General features: G+C 40.2%; 1 protein-coding gene across 1 annotated transcript in view; it reads left to right on the forward strand.

Annotated features, from left to right (window-relative positions):
• Positions 1–6,785, forward strand: part of LOC147900763 (putative triglyceride lipase) — a 162,291-nt gene extending 155,506 nt beyond the window's left edge. The window contains exon 19 of the mRNA XM_087375737.1: positions 6,473–6,785. The gene's annotated coding sequence lies outside the window, so the exon portion shown is untranslated. The remainder of the gene's footprint in view (positions 1–6,472) is intronic.
• Positions 6,786–13,262: the final 6,477 nt, after the last annotated feature.

The following is a 13,262-nucleotide window of genomic DNA, read 5'->3' on the forward strand; positions in this document are numbered from 1 at the left end:
GTCCCATTTGATGCCACTCTTTATTTGTAGGCTGTGGACTACCTCATTTACTTATGTCATACCCCGGGCTGATCTGTATTATGCCGTTTAAGCAAGTACATGCACAAGCCCAACATGCAACATTGCCAGGCGTTGAAGCGGGTCTTCCATTACTTGAAGGTCACATAGCATTTGGGACTGTTTTATAGTGATCAGCCTTCACTGAATTTGCATGCATTCATGGGCAGTGATTGGGGAGGTTGTTATGACACCCACGTCTCACTCATTGGCAACTGTTTCATGCTTGGCTCTTGATGCATCTTTTGGTTCAGTAGGTTGCAGCCTACAGTTGCCACTTCTAGTTGTGAAGCTGAATATACAGGGCAGCCTTCACATCTACAGTAGAGTGTGTTACTCTCATATCTTCATGTCAGTTAGGACACTTCGACAATCATCTACACTAACAGCCAGAGTACTTTGGCTGTAGGGCATAATTCTATTTTTCATGCACGTACCAAGCACATTAAGGTGCACTATCATTATGTTCGAGAGCGCACAGCAATTGGAGATACACAGTTGTCCTACGTTCCCACGGAGGATAGGCTCTACCACGACCCAAGTTTGAGGCTTTTGAACATGCCTTACACTTGGCACCGTTTATTACGTGATGTTGATCTCCATGTTCTATCCATAGGTTGCTATATCCATCTTGGATGAATATGTGCAACCATGATATAGTTTCTAGGTATACCTTGAGATGATCCAGGATACTAAGCCATACCATGAAGGGGGGTTTGTTAGCACTTAGCCTTGGTATGGTCTTGTAGGTCAATTATTAGGTCAATTTCATTGATCAACACTTATGGTTGAGTTTGGGGCCTATATTGGCCATCACTTGTACTTTTTGATTATCCATTTGCAAGTACTTTGTGTTCCCTCAGCTATTGTCTGCTCCCTCGCATTCCATTTGCACTCCATTGCTCCCCGCACCCAACAGAATTCACTAGATTGATAGAGGATCATAGTGGTTGGAGACGGGGAGAAGATAGCTAGGCCATTAACCCTTGACCTTTCAAGACAGATTTTTTGAGTGGCTCTTGTGGATTTGGGAGGGCAAGCCCACTCCTAGAGATCCAATGGGAACTCGATGAATGGTTTTGACCATCCAGGATTGGGCACTCAGATAGGATAGCAGAGCTGTACTTCTACACCACCCGCAGTTACAACTAGACACCTTGCCTGCAACCCCTCACAAGAGCACAACCGGTTGGAGCAATAAGTTCCCATTTAGGTCATTGCCAAATTTTTGCCTTTGCACAAGCCTTTGCTAGAGGAAGATTTCCTACTTCTTTTGGTCCTTGGCCTATGGTGGCCTACCCTTGTTAGTGCAAATGAGGGAAGATGGGATCCGTTGTGGTGGGCTAGAGACTTGGAGATGATAGCTCACTAAGTATGGGGTTCATTGGGTAACCTAGATATTCCAAGCTATTATGCTACCTATCGTCTCCCATCCACTATCCTTTAGTGAAAGCTCTAGGTGCCACCAAGTTGGAGGGGAGACCTCCCCAATGTCTTGACTGATGACTTGCTTACCATCTAATAGATAGGTCGGTGAGGTCATCTCAATGGAGAAAGCACATCTGCCCTCTGTCAACTAAGCCACCATACTCTAGGTGAAGACTTGATGGATCCTCCGAACCTTGGGCATGATCTTGATAGCGTACAAACAAATCCATTGAACATTGACCCTTATTTTAATGCTGATTCTAGTAGTTTTGTATCAATACTTTTTTCATGGTCATTTCAATGCTAAAAACCATGAGGAGGGGCAACAAAGTCGACCTACAGCCATCCTCGTCAACATGAGATACTATTGGAACCTGCTTCCATGGTACTCTAGCTAGTGAGCTAAGAACCTAAGAGGTGGGACCATTATGTCACCATTCTCTCATATAGATAAAAGGCCCACTGAGGAAACCAAAAGGCAAAGTAAAAAAGTAGAAAATCGGGATGACATAACCGTAATGGCTAAGAGTAGAAAGTAATTTTAGAAACTCAAACCTCAATTTAGTCTTAATCCAAAACAGCCTGATAATTCCAAAATGTCAACATAGTGACAAGGATAATCATGCATGCAAGGAGCGTAAGAAAAAGGGTCCTTATTATTACTATAAGTAACCTGGTCATCTTGCCTTGAAATGCCATAACAAAAAAGTAGGCATGGCTAGAAGAGGGTCAAAACAAAACAATAAAGGTTGTGCAAACATTGCAAAATGGCAGAATTCTTGTACTAAAAAAGCTTTACCAGTATAGAAGTATGACTATGTTGATCAGTTATGGATCATTGACTCAGAAGCATGTAGCCATTTTTCTCCTCATAAAGCGTGGTTCTCCCACCTTGAGACGAAAATTTAGGGTGATCATGTTCAGCTGGAGACTCATCAATTCATTAAATCAGAGGTATTGGTAAATAAAGGCATATGGGATGTACATAATATCCTATATGTTCCAAGCCTTAAGAACAACCTTTTGTGTATTAAGGCCATTATTAAATAAAACGGACTTTTGCAATGTCCCAATTGACATGTGGCAGGCATTTCATTCGATGACTCCACGGTTGTCCTCACTAAACCGACTTGAATCTGAATGGTAGTTCAGATTAAGTTTGACTGGAATCGGATTTACTTTTTATGCCGTATTATATTACCTATCTTTTCCCTAGGTATGATCTTGGTTGTTCTGCTGATTAATTTAAGATCATAGCCAAAGGAGTTGAGGAAGAAGGCTCATACAAATGAATATCTTCAATACTAGATTGTAAGTCCTACGTTCTTAATTAAACAAAAAAGATGTTTGGAAGCATGACACGTCCTTCTAGACACTTGAACACATGAAAAGCTTTGTAAGTGGCCTAACTCGTCTTTAATAGGAGAAGAAAGCTCATCGCGCTTAATTATTAAAATCATATCCTTCTCTACAAAAGAGTCTAGGGCCTTGATCTTGTCCACATGCATATGATAGAATCAAAAGGGTGGATCTTGATTGGGCAATTTATAGCATTATGTTGAAATTGCACTATGTTGTGTTTTTAAAGGATGAGTTTGGGCATGTTCCTACATTCATCTTGGTATATATAATTTATAGCACTGTTCATACATGTGTGAGTTAACACAACTTGTGATAAGCACAAGTACTATCACATTTACTTTTCTAGAGGAAATCTACAGTTAGCATAGCACCTATAGTTACAAGTTTTTTGGGTCCTTTTGGTGTATCTTAATTATTAAGGAAGAGCTAATCAAGGAGGAGACAACTTGGTTTCTAAATGGAATTTTGAGTGGCACCTCAAGAGGTGTCCACCTTGATCTTTTAGCATAAACATCCTAATGAAACTTTTTCCCCCGTTGTCTCATTTTAAAAACTGGCCCTCAAGATGCATGATATGGAATTACTTGATGATTAAACATCTTTAGAAGTGTAGTTTGCATTGTATAAGCCATTCAAAGAGTTTTGTCCTTAGGCCTTGTCACATCCGATCAACATGCTGATAAGCCAAGTGCCACTTTAGGAAAGGTGGGTTTGGGATAATTGTACTTTTTGCTCTATTCCCATTATTGAGAAATCTCTAATATAGATTGAATTGTTTTAACATTATGGTTGGCTACAAATTACAACTGTATTTGTTGTGTCTAATAAATAAATACATTCATGTTTTCTTAGCAATTCCATGGAGCTTTCAATGAATCTCCATCATGTTCATGTGGGTGCAAATCTATGAGAGATTTTAGCGATTTCAATTGGTTTCTCCACTTGATTTTTTATGATTGTTGAGAGTATAATTGTAAGATTGTAATATCCATCTTTATTGTGCCATGAGTTCACATAATTGATATTATTAAAGTAGTGTTAAGGGCTTCTTAACTCAAACAAATTTTTAAAATGTAAAGCATCCTATCGGAAGAAAGAAAATCTCAACTTTCATATGTTCATGATTATAGTGGAGAAAGAGTCATGAGGAGAACTTAAGGAGTTTTCAAAGTTGGAACCCAATAAGCCTTACGGCATGCTCAACAATTCGCCTCCTAGCTTAAGTATTCCTTGGGGTATCCCTCTCTTGGCTCCTTTTACACGAAGAGCCTCTTGAGGTCAAGTCTTGGTTTCTCCAAGCTAGGCCACCATTGCCACTATGCTTGTGATTCATCATTCATGCTATGTGTTCGTATGGCCACTACTCAACAAACTAATCCCAACAAGCTAAGCAAAAAATGATCTAAAGAATAGCTTGATTATTCTCTTGCTTTCTCCATTGTATCGTCCAACCTGGCAACTTGTCACAAGCATGTTGGTTTTAGCCTCCCTAATGAAATTTGTCCTTAAGGAAAAATCTAATCACCCAATTTTGAATCCTCCTATAACTTGGTATTGAGCCACTTGATACATGCAAACATAGGTTTGGGAACTTAACATGATCCCCCTGTGTCCAATAGTTAGCATCCTTGATTATAAAACTAAAGCAATCTAGGTGTAAGAAAGCTTTGCCTAGAATGTAGCATTTAATGAAAGGTAAAGCTTTAATTGTTCTCTTTTGCATAGTATATGCTTGAGTCCATGATCCATTCACTTTGCTCTTGGTATAGTGAAAATGTTTATTCAATGTATTTCACAACATCATCATCAATGGAACTATGTTACCCTTTGGTTAGGCGAGTTTATGCCAATCTGCCTTTCAGTTATTTTGTATCCTTGTATTTGGGCTCATATATTGAGGCTTTGTAAATGTGGATGTAAAAATGATTCATCATTGGTATCTACAATCTAGATAACATTTATAGTGGCTTATATATGGTGAAACTTCTTGTTTTGTAAGAGCTTCCTTTGGACAAACTCTGTGGGATGTTCGTGATCTCTTTCTTTATCTCTAGCAATCCTCTAACATCGTCTTATGCTCCACTTTGTAAGGCATTGTGTTAATCTTACATTTTCAATCTGCCAAATGAAAGAAAAAACTATGGTGACAATGATCTTGCACGCATAGAATGTGCAAACGGTAGAGAGAGAAAAGAAATTGAATCCAGCTCCTTTCCTATTGCATTTTAGTCACCCATGATTGAAATTGATACTTCACCATCATCCATGACCATGCGTGTAAACTTTGTGTTTCAATAGTTATTCAGAGAATGTTGAGCTTTAAAAATGATAAGAAAATTGGGGCATGATAATTGTTGGTGTCAATGACATGGGTTTCTACTATGAAAGACAAATAACAAAATAAGCTACTTGTTCAATCACTTGAGAGAAAGGTGATAAAACCTAGGAGCGATTAATGACTCAATTTTGTGCCTTATATTGTGTGAATCATCTATCTAGGCCCTTTTGCAATAGTTGGCCTCTTGCTATTAACTTGCATAAAAGCCTATCAACCGTTCCTTATTAGTCCCATGTCAGCATTGCCATAAAAGCTTGTCATGTACTATGATATTCTTATTTTTAGGTTATTTTATTTGATGGATGACTTAGCATACCTAGCTCATCAAGATAAGTTAGTGGGGGCATCAAACATAAATCTTGATAATGTTCAATGTGGGTTGTGGCTTGGTGGCTTGCCCCAAGCTTATCCAGATCTTGACTTGGTCTAAGGATCCTTTTTTGAGATTTACTATCAATCTATCTTGGTTTGACCAACTTCGTTCCCATTGTAAAAGTTAGAGATCTTACTCTTCCAAATCCATTAAAATAAGATTTAAAGGCTTTTTTCCTGACACATTTTAATGTTCTTTTAGAGGCTCAAATCCCTTGACGTCACCATATCAAATTGTAACATCGTAGCCATAAAGAGGATTAATGGCAAGCATGATAATTTGGTTCTTGTAAAATGCTTGCATCCAGACTTAATTGTTGTGTGAAAAGCACATTAGAAAATGAAAATTTCCCATACCGTACTCTCTTGTAATGGAGTACAAGGCAAAATATATCTGCATAGATCCTTAAGGCCGTGCCATAATAAACGTTTTCTTTGTTTTTCAAGTATCATAAGTAATGACACAAAAGTGCATTCATTGTGTTCAAATATTGTTAAGGATCTTTTTATGTAGCGTTATTTTCTTGTTTAGGCAATTTACAATAGATTTGAGTTTTGCTCATATGGGGCTTGTAGAGCGAAAAACTTTGATAACATAGATTCCTGGAGAATGCAACAAAAGTTTCATTTTGTGAAGCTTGCTTGGACATGCTTAACTAACCTATTGGCAACTTAGTGTACTTGATAGCATGGGTTATTCCAGTTGATATCAATGACCCAACATTGCTAGGATGCTTAAAGACTCAATTAGCTTAGTGGATATCTTGGTGACTCCAATTAATACTCATGCTAGGTTGCTAGGTGTTATAATATGTGATATTTAATCTTTAATTCAAGTGTGAATTATGTTGGGTCTGTTGTAATTGTGATATGTTTCAATTATTCATCGATAATGTGCTTCATGTTTGAGTTCAGATGATGGGTTGGGCAATGAGGGATGGAAATATGAAGAAGATGATACAACTGAGATGTCAATCAAGTGGCTTAGTAGTAGCAGCTCCACTTGGTAACAAGAATGGCATTGATAAGCCATGGGTTACATTTAGTTTGAACACTTAAAAGGCCTCCTTTTGCATCCCTTTGATTGTAGGGAAAGGATCTATGTAGAAGTATCTATTTTGGCCTCATCTACTTTTTAGCAAAATATTTAAAATGCTTGTGAAGATTGTATTGAGCGTTGTGTTCATATTTTAACTTATTGTGTATCTGACTTGTATTCAAGCTAGAGCAATGTACGATTTTCATTTTCTCTTTGCATCCCTTTGATTGTAGAGAAAGGATATGTGTAGAAGTATCTATTTTGGCCTCATCTACTTTTTAACAAAATATTTAAAATGCTTGGGAAGATTGTATTGAGCCTTATGTTCATATTTTAACTTATTGTGTATCTGACTTGTATTCAAGCTAGAGCAATTTGCGATTTTCATTTTCTACAAATTTGGTTCTCATCTTGATGTAAAGCACAAGAGAAAAAGAAAATTGGAGAGCAACAAAATAACCGTGCTGGCTTGTAGCATCATAAAAACAAAAGATAAGTAAATTTAAGGCAATCATGGACTATTAAGTCTTTGATTGAAAGCATTTGGAACCCTCTATGTGTGTGTGTGTGTGTGTGTGTGTGTGTTGTATTTGAGCACATCCCACTTTGGGATAGTGACTACATTTTCATTCAAAAAAAAAGTGTGCGCGCGTGCGCGCATGCTCTTTCCCAGATGCATGTGTGGTTATGAAAATGTTGCTTAAAAGTCCTCATCATTGTTAAAGTTTTGGATAAAGTTCCAGTGGTTTCCTTGCTTGTTAGATAAGTTTGCTATAAAAGAAGATGCCTTTCTAGTTTGACCTTCGTTTACTAGCAATGAGAGAAATCATTGTAAGTGTGGCACCCATTATGTGAGGCTTGATTGCTCATTTGCCCATTGGTTCCGCAACTTTCCCCAATGGTCCAAGTAATCAAAGGGAAACAAAACTATCGAATCATCAAGTCAAAAGGGATCAATGCCAATCCAATCGACTAGACTGGTTGTTAGTAGGAATTCATGCTTTAAAGCCTCAAGAAGGTAACTTTTGTTGGGAAGTATTTCAGAATTGCTTAAAAAAGTTGAGATGAATTCCGGCCACAAAATTATAACTCATGTTTCAATGTCACATGGCGATAAGGAGCTTACGACATCTCAGTAATTACAATGCAAACGATCTCACAACACTTGTCGCATGGAATGGACCATGCTCTAGCAAAGATTGTCTATCCTAGATTTTTTTATAAAAAACTATTAAGCCCACTAAATTTTAGATAAGTTGTGGTATTCTAATAAGGTTCCACTATCCGATGTCCCTTTTTCAAAATCAAAAGGAAGAGAATAAAGAAGTCTTGCAAGGGCATATACTCTCTCATGAATTACGTTAAAGCAACATCGAATTGATGTGATACATTAAACATCCTCCTCTTGAAATAGGTGTTGACGCTTGGCTCTGCTCACCTCTCAAAGTCTTGGTGACTCAGTGCTGGGTGACCAGTGCGTGCACAATACTTAGTAGAATGATGCTCTCTCCCTTGCACTCCAGTAGATGCTTGGCAAACATTCCTACTCGATGCTTGGTTGCAACGTTGTGCTAAAGAACTAATGAGGTTTGTGCGGCATGGGCAAAACCTTATGAAGACAAGTAAAAGAATGGAGTCAACTAATACAAGCATTTCAAAAATAGAGAGGTGAATATGCAAGTCGCTTGTATGAATGAAAGAAGGCCTTGGTCAATACAAACAACTAGAAACTGCACAAACACACTCACACCTCGGCTTGAGATGGAGCACTCACTCTAGCAATAGGACCACTAACTTGTCATTCACAAAAACATTGGGCAAGGAAGGTCTGTGCCCTATTACAACAAACCACTACTTATATATAGTTCATAGATTTCCTTCTATCAAGCGATTCTATCAACCGCCTCCTAATTCCTAATTGGGAACCTCTCTAGACTAATAACTCCTAATGAGCCCTCTACTTGGCGTCCTGACCGTTTGGAATCCCGTCACTTGGTGGTAGCTAGCCGGGCTAACCAAGGTGCCTGTTATATTGCCTGGGTCGGATCCCGGGTGACAAGGGTCAACACTTCACCTCAGCTCTTGTTCATTCGTCTCCACACGGCTGTCGTGTACTTAGAAACCAGCATAAATGATCCGATCTTCGAAATTGGAGGATCCTCGGACCTTGGGATATAGTCGTTGGTGTCTTTTTCGGGGCTTGTTGAGGTACTTCAGGTGTTAGACGAGGCATAGGAGCTACAGTATCCTCGGGCAAAAGATAGGCTTGAATCAAATTTTCGTGGCTGAGTGTCCGTTTATCCTGATGGGCACCTTGTTAGGCTGAAGGCGGCATTCCTCCTTCCATTGCTCGATCACTTGGACTACTTTCGGGTCTGTGAGGCCCAAGTGCATGAACTTACACTTCTAACACCTCTGCTACACTTGTGGTTTGGACCACTTTGCAATCAGCGACTAACATACATGCTGTAAATGTTGCCATAGACCGGTGTTCTCAGTCGCGCGGCGATCTCAAGCAACTTTTCTACAAGTCGAAGTAGTGCACCAAAATGCTCTGGCAAGGTCGGTGCAATCGGGCAGGGAAGTTATGGATGTTGTTCAAGCTAGCTCACCGTTCAATCTTATAGTTTCCCGTCGGTTGCACGACTTGGTATTTACCTACGAGTTGAATTCATGCACAGCCCAGTCATGGAGAGAAACTTCAACAAGTAGGGAATGACGCGGGCTAGCTAAAACTTAAGTAGGATGGGTGCCACTTATATTCTACGAGAAGGCCACATCTAGAGTCCGATACGTAACCTCGAAATCCTCTCGACCATGAATGGCCCTCAAAATGTCATCTCTTTGTGTTCTTGCACTTGGAAGCCCATTGCTTCTCATGATTAATTGTCAACAAGGTAAAGGGCTCCTTCGGACGATCATATTCTACCTATAGCTCCATCTACGTGGCTTGCTATAGAGGGGATCATATTCTTGCATTGGTATGGCTTGCTACACTTGGTCTCAGCCGATAAACTCTCGCTTGACATCTGGACGGACCTGAGGGGGTACCCCAAATTTGCCCATTCTGTACAAGGTCTGCTCCCCTCTGCGTTGAGCTGTAGTCGGATCTCCAAGTAATGGTTTGCGGGTGCACTAGATTCATCAAAAAAGCAAATTTTGTTTACATCTTGACGTTCTGGAACGCTTGGGAGTAGAAATAAGGGTTGGTTCCGTAAAATCCCCCAAGAAGTAGTTGGCCATACGTTTGGAGGGGTCTCCCCCTGGCGAAGCTGAATGATAGCAGCCTCCTAGCCATTGGATGGGAGGCAAGCGGGACTGTAGGAGCGGGAGAGGTGGCACTACACCGGTGGTTGTAAGTGAGGTAGGTTCTTGGCCCACCGGGTCCGAGTGAACAGTGGAGGATGAAAACACTATCACATGGACAATAGGCTCCGTAAAAATGGTGATGGTTGAGGCTGTCCCATTTGGTGTTGGACCTGACACCTATTGCTCTTGGTATATCATAGTCTCAACGTTGAAGAGGGGAAACGGTCTAACGGGATGAGGTCGAAGTGCAGCGCTCGTAATTGGTGGAGGTCGAAGGGGACTGTTCGAAGCAGCATCAGTAGTAGCAACAATTGCAATAGCAATCGCAATAGTAGCAACGGCAAGCAAAATGCTACATATTTGGGTAGATGTGGTGGTGAATATTATAGCAGCGAGTAGCAAGACCCGTTTACGACAGGTTATAGACCGGCTCCGCTGGGTTTTAAGGTGGGATGTTAAAATCTCTTTAATTTCACAAAATACAATTTCAAATTTTGAGACCCCTCCATCATAGGCACTCCTTAGCTTGGCTTTATGCTCAATTCATTCAATGACTCAGCTAGATGAGTGGCCTGGTTATGTTGATCATGGGGCAAGAATTTGTAGAAAAAAATCCCTCTCGTTCCTCCCCCTCCCAAAACTCACTCTCTCTCTCTCTCTCTCTCTCTCTCTCTCTCTCTCTATATATCACACATACACACACACACACACACACACACTCAAACATAGAAGATCCCCCCCCCCCTTCTCTTTCTCATGTAAACTTGCACATACATACATGCACACATTCTTGTTTTACGGACTCCCTTCTCTCTCATATGCAAACAAATTCTTTGTTGTGACTATCCCCCCCCCCCCCAAAACACACACTTTTTTAATTTTTTTAAATGGGAAGAAATCTTTTATTGCTGGAAAATAATTACATTCATAGTTACTTCAAAGGCGAAGTAGCTACTACTCAACTAAAGATCTCAGTATAAGCTGTATACACATCCTGATCAATTAAACGAGTCTGAAAACAATCATAGAATGATTGTTGCAGAGAGCGTTTGAAAAAAAGAAAGGATGAAAATAGTGGATCACCAAAGACTCTATGATTTCTGTCCATCCATAAAGTCCATAGGGTCCAATAGCGCACCCAAACAAAAAATAAATCAAAACCCTGTCTCTGTGGATGAAAACCAAACAACCAGAAAAATCTGCCAAAAATAACAGTAGGAAATCGCGCTCGAAGCCTCTGTCAGATGAGAGCAATGAGATCAGAAGTATGTGGACAGAACCAAAAAATGTGAAGCACCGATTCAGTAGAGTGTTGGCATCTGTGACAAACAGCTGAAGCAATATGTCTGTGTGCGAGTAACTGTCCGGATGGAAAAATGCCAAGGAGAACTTGCCATAGGAAAAGCTGTTGTCGAAGAGGGATTTTGTAATGCCAAAGGAGACGCAGCCTTTTTCTCCACCACTTCATTGAACGATCCATATGCCAAACAATATTTGCTAGGTGAGAAATCCAAGGTGGAGGTAATAACACTTTATACAGAGATGACACTGTGATATGTGGGCTGATCTCCTTGCATAAACTGTATCATCATTTTCCCTCTGTGAGCAAGTAAATGCATTTGAATATTGAGAATGTTCAGACCCCCGTGCATCTTTGGAGAACAGAGACGATGCATAGAGAGTAATCTGAGACTTTTCTTGCCATGTTTTGAACACCAGAAAATTTCCATGATAGCTGACATAAATGAAACCAAATTTGCCTTAGTGAACATAGTGAGAGGCAGATAAAATTGTATGTAGGCTATCAAAATGGATTGTGTGATTCACAAACGAACATGTAATGGCCAAGTTGCAAGCTTCCAATATTCAAGTTTTGCCCTTAACTTTACTAGCACCCAATCAGTTTGTTGTGAACGGGTGAGTCCCCAACCTAGAGGATAACCGAGATGTCGAATGAATTGAGAAGCGGGGACAATTTCCGTAGGCCACAGAAGGTTGTGCCATTCCTGTGCATGTAACGGCAGCAATTTTGATTTTTGAAAATTTACCCGAAGGCCAGCAGCCAATCCATATGTAAAAAGAGCGTGCATAATCATGGACAGATCAGCCCGAGTATTTTTTGGAGTAAAGAATGAATCATCAGCATATGCCTGAGCAATCATGTTATGACTGTCAAGAATCTCCAAACCGTGCAGCTGGTCAGTGTCCAAGAGGTGATCCAGATATTGAAGCAGTGGATGAGTGGCTATGGCAAAAAGTAAAGCACTTAGGGGACATCCTTGCGTGACAGAACAACCAAGAGTCCAGGATGGAGAAATATCCCCTGAAAGTATGCAGGCAGCTTTACTATCTTGATATAGCCAAGTGATGAGTTACTGCATTTTTGTGCCAAAACCCAATGCCTGCATAGTCGATGAAATAGAATCCCACTGAACAGTATCAAAGGCTTTGGCAATATCAATTTGCAATAACAAAACATCCTGCTATGTGTATTTGGCATATTCAATTCCAATGTAGGCATTAGCAATGTTATCTATGATATGCCTACGCGGGACAAAGCCATATTGAGCAGGATGCAACCCATCATGTAAAAACCCCTTTAGCCGATCAACAATCATTTTGGTAGTGACTTTGTAAATTACGGGCATAAGAGTGATAGGTCTCCAGTCTGCCAAAGACTCACAAATTTGTTTTTTGGGAAGGAGTTTAACAAGACCTCTCTTCCATGTGTCCGGCATTTGCTGATTTTGCCACGCAACATTCACCATATATAGTAATGTATGCTTCAAAATAGGCCAATATTCTAGAAAAAACTTGATTGTTAAACCATCCCATCCTGGAGATTTCCATCTGCCACATGATTTGATCGCATCTAACAGTTCCCTCTCGGTAAAGGGTTCCTCCAATTCCAAAGCTTGAGTATGGGAAATGATAGGAGAAACATGTTGCAACAGTAAATTTCGTGCAAGCAAAATCTATTGCGAGGGAGGAGCTGTAGAGCCAAATTGCTGAGAGAAATGATGCGCACAAACAGAAGCAAGCTGTGACCGTGAAGTAGTCCATGATCCATCAGGCAGGAGCACTCTGCAAATTTCTGTTTTGATTCTCCTCTGATGTAAACTTTTGAAAAATTCTTTGGAAGAGCAACCTTTATCTGTAAAGGCTCTTTGTCTTGCTCTAGTCTCCCATTTGGCCAGTTTCCTGTGATCATTTAGTTTAAGACAATGTCTGGCCTGGCATAGTGTTGTTTGCTCATGCATGGACAACGAACGATGATGGCTGAGTTCAGTGAGATCTTGACAAGTGGATTTGGCCTAAGCAATGGTTTCCCTCAGAGTCTTCATGTAAGACTTGCCA

The sequence above is a fragment of the Dipteris shenzhenensis genome, chromosome 6 (genome assembly GCF_047967505.1).
Source record: "Dipteris shenzhenensis isolate YYH24624 ecotype China chromosome 6, Dip_SZ_1.0, whole genome shotgun sequence".
Lineage (NCBI taxonomy): Eukaryota > Viridiplantae > Streptophyta > Polypodiopsida > Gleicheniales > Dipteridaceae > Dipteris > Dipteris shenzhenensis.